Source organism: Oncorhynchus nerka, linkage group LG1 (genome assembly GCF_034236695.1).
Source record: "Oncorhynchus nerka isolate Pitt River linkage group LG1, Oner_Uvic_2.0, whole genome shotgun sequence".
In the NCBI taxonomy this organism is placed as follows: domain Eukaryota; kingdom Metazoa; phylum Chordata; class Actinopteri; order Salmoniformes; family Salmonidae; genus Oncorhynchus; species Oncorhynchus nerka.
This window is the reverse complement of record NC_088396.1, coordinates 31,943,292-31,947,896: the sequence shown is the minus strand read 5'-3', so window position 1 is coordinate 31,947,896 and position 4,605 is coordinate 31,943,292.

Below are 4,605 nucleotides of genomic sequence, written 5' to 3'. Positions count from 1 at the left end.
CGAGTCAATTGTAGGGGTACCTGTGGAGGTATTTCAAGGCCTACCTTCAAACTCAGTGCCTCTTTGCTTGACATCATGGGAAAATCAAAAGAAATAAGCCAAGACCGCAGGAAAAGAATTGTAGACCTCCACAAGTCTGGTTCATCCTTGGGAGAATTTTCCAAATGCCTGAAGGTACCATGTTCATCTGTACAAACAATAATATGCAAGAATAAACACCATGGGACCACGCAGCCGTCATACCGCTCAGGAAGGAGATGTGTTCTGTCTCCTAGAGATGAATGTACTTTGGTGAGAAAAGTGCAAATCAATCCCAGAACAACAGCAAAGGAACTTGTGAAGACGCTGGACGAAACGGTACAAAGGTATCTATATCCACAGTAAAAGTCCTATATCGACATAACCTGAAAGGCCGCTCAGCAAGGAAGAAGCCACTGATTCAAAACCTCCATAAAAAAGCCAGACTACAGTTTGCAGCTGCGCATGGGGACAAAGATCGTACTTTTTGGAGAAATGTCCTCTGGTCTGATGAAACAAAAATAGAACTGTTTGGCCATAGTGACCATCTTTATGTTTGGAGGAAAAAAGGGGAGGCTTGCAAGCCGAAGAACACCATCCCAACCGTGAAGCACGGGGGATGGCAGCATCATGTTGTGGGGGTGCTTTGCTGCTGAAGGGACTGGTGCACTTCACAAAATAGATGGCATCGTGAGGATGGAAAATTCTGTGGCTATATCGAAGCAACATCTCAAGACCTCAGTTAGGGAGTTAAAGATTGGTCGCAAACGGGTCTTCCAAATGGACAATGACCCCAAGCATACTTCCAAAGTTATGACAAAATGGCTTAAGACAACAAAGTCAAGGTATTGGAGTGGCCATCACAAAGCCTTAACCTCTATCCTATAGAAAATCTGTGGGCAGAAATGAGCAAGGAGGCCTACAAACCTGACTCAGTTACACCAGCTCTGTCAGGAGGAATGGGCCAAAATTCACCCAACTTATTGTGGGAAGCTTGTGGAAGGCTACCCAAACGTTTGACCCAAGTTAAACAATTTAAAGGCAATGCTACCAAATAGTAATTGAGTGCATGTAAACTTCTGACCAACTGGTAATGTGAAGAAAGAAATAAAAGCTGAAATAAATCATTCTCTCTACTATTATTTTGACATTTCACATTCCTAAAATAAAGTGGTGATCCTAACTGACCTAAGACAGGGAATTTTTACTCGGATTAAATGTCAGGAATTGTGAAAAATGGAGTATAATGTATTTTGCTAAGGTGTATGTAAACTTCAGACTTCAACTGTATATACAGTGCCTTGCGAAAGTATTCGGCCCCCTTGAACTTTGCGACCTTTTGCCACATTTCAGGCTTCAAACATAAAGATATAAAACTGTAGTTTTTTTGTGAAGAATCAACAACAAGTGGGACACAATCATGAAGTGGAACGACATTTATTGGATATTTCAAACTTTTTTAACAAATCAAAAACTGAAAAATTGGGCGTGCAAAATTATTCATTCCCCTTAAGTTAATACTTTGTAGCGCCACCTTTTGCTGCGATTACAGCTGTAAGTCGCTTGGGGTATGTCTCTATCAGTTTTGCACATCGAGAGACTGACATTTTTTCCCATTCCTCCTTGCAAAACAGCTCGAGCTCAGTGAGGTTGGATGGAGAGCATTTGTGAACAGCAGTTTTCAGTTCATTCCACAGATTCTCGATTGGATTCAGGTCTGGACTTTGACTTGGCCATTCTAACACCTGGATATGGTTATTTTTGAACCATTCCATTGTAGATTTTGCTTTATGTTTTGGATCATTGTCTTGTTGGAAGACAAATCTCCGTCCCAGTCTCAGGTCTTTTGCAGACTCCATCAGGTTTTCTTCCAGAATGGTCCTGTATTTGGCTCCATCCATCTTCCCATCAATTTTAACAATCTTCCCTGTCCCTGCTGAAGAAAAGCAGGCCCAAACCATGATGCTGCCACCACCATGTTTGACAGTGGGGATGGTGTGTTTAGGGTGATGAGCTGTGTTGCTTTTACGCCAAACATAACGTTTTGCATTGTTGCCAAAAATTTCAATTTTGGTTTCATCTGACCAGAGCACCTTCTTCCACATGTTTGGTGTGTCTCCCAGGTGGCTTGTGGCAAACTTTAAACAACACTTTTTATGGATATCTTTAAGAAATGGCTTTCTTCTTGCCACTCTTCCATAAAGGCCAGATTCGTGCAATATACGACTGATTGTTGTCCTATGGACAGAGTCTCCCACCTCAGCTGTAGATCTCTGCAGTTCATCCAGAGTGATCATGGGCCTCTTGGCTACATCTCTGATCAGTCTTCTCCTTGTATGAGCTGAAAGTTTAGAGGGACGGCCAGGTCTTGGTAGATTTGCAGTGGTCTGATACTCCTTCCATTTCAGTATTATCGCTTGCACAGTGCTCCTTGGGATGTTTAAAGCTTGGGAAATCTTTTTGCATCCAAATCCGGCTTTAAACTTCTTCACAACAGTATCTCGGACCTGCCTGGTGTGTTCCTTGTTCTTCATGATGCTCTCTGCGCTTTTAACGGACCTCTGAGACAGTGCAGGTGCATTTATACGGAGACTTGATTACACATAGGTGGATTGTATTTATCATCATTAGTCATTTAGGTCAACATTGGATCATTCAGAGATCCTCACTGAACTTCTGGAGAGAGTTTGCTGCACTGAAAGGAAAGGGGGTGAATAATTTTGCACGCCCAATTTTTCAGTTTTTGATTTGTTAAAAAAGTTTGAAATATCCAATAAATGTCGTTCCACTTCATGAATGTGTCCCACTTGTTGTTGATTTTTCACAAAAAAATACAGTTTTATATCTTTATGTTTGAAGCCTGAAATGTGGCAAAAGGTCGCAAAGTTCAAGGGGGGCGAATACTTTCGCAAGGCACTGTATTCAGTGGGGCAAAAAAGTATTTGGTCAGCCACCAATTGTGCAAGTTCTCCCACTTAAAGAGATGAGAGAGGCCTGTAATTTTCATCATAGCTACACTTCAACTATGACAGACAAATTGAGAGAAAAAAATCCAGAAAATCACATTCTGGATTTTTAATGAATTTATTTGCAAATGATGGTGGAAAATAAGCATTTGGTCAATAACAAAAGTTTATCTCAATACTTTGTTATATATACCCTTTGTTGGCAATGACAGAGGTCAAACGTTTTCTGTAAGTCTTCACAAGGTTTTCACACACTGTTGCTGGTATTTTGGCCCATTCCTCCATGCAGATCTCCTCTAGAGCAGTGATGTTTTGGGGCTGTTGCTGGGCAACACGGACTTTCAACTCCCTCCAAAGATTTTCTATGGGGTTGAGATCTGGAGACTGGCTAGGCCACTCCAGGACCTTGAAATGCTTCTTACGAAGCCACTCCTTCATTGCCCGGGCGGTGTGTTTGGGATCATTGTCATGCTGAAATACCCAGCCACGTTTCATCTTCAATGCCCTTGCTGATGGAAGGAGGTTTTCACTCAAAATCTCACAATACATGGCCCCATTCATTCTTTCCTTTACACGGATCAGTCGTCCTGGTCCCTTTGCAGAAAAACAGCCCAAAAGCATGATGTTTCCACCCCCATTCTTCACAGTAGGTATGGTGTTCTTTGGATGCAACTCAGCATTCTTTGTCCTCTAAACACGACGAGTTGAGTTTTTACCAAAAAGTTATATTTTGGTTTCATCTGACCATATGACATTCTCCCAATCTTCTTTTGGATCATCCAAATGCTCTCTAGCAAACTTCAGACGGGCCTGGACATGTACTGGCTTAAGCAGGGGGACACGTCTGGTACTGCATGATTTGAGTCCCTGGCGGCGGAGTGTGTTACTAATGGTAGGCTTTGTTACTTTGGTCCCAGCTCTCTGCAGGTCATTCCCTAGGTCCCCCCGTGTGGTTCTGGGATTTTTGCTCACCGTTCTTGTGATCATTTTGACCCTACGGGGTGAGATCTTGCGTGGGGACCCAGATCGAGGGAGATTATCAGTGGTCTTGTATGTCTTCCATTTCCTAATAATTGCTCCCACAGTTGATTTCTTCAAACCAAGCTGCTTACCTATTGCAGATTCAGTCTTTCCAGCCTGGTGCAGGTCTACAATTTTGTTTCTGGTGTTCTTTGACAGCTCTTTGGTCTGGGCCATAGTGGAGTTTGGAGTGTGACTGTTTGAGGTTGTGGACAGGTGTCTTTTATGCTGATAACAAGTTCAAACAGGTGCCATTAATACAGGTAACGAGTGGAGGACAGAGGAGCCTCTTAAAGAAGAAGTTACAGGTCTGTGAGAGCCAGAAATCTTGCTTGTTTGTAGGTGACTAAATACTTGTTTTCCACCATAATTTGCAAATAAATTCATAAAAAATCCTACAATGTGATTTTCTGGATATTTTTTCTCATTTTGTCTGTCATAGTTTAAGTGTACCTATGAAGATAATTACAGGCCTCTCTCGTCTTTTTAAGTAGGAGAACTTGCACAATTGGTGTCTGAATAAATACTTTTTTGCCCCACTGTAATTCAAGGTTTGTCTTTCCATCTTTGTCTGTCTCTATCTCTCTCCCTCCAGGCAGAG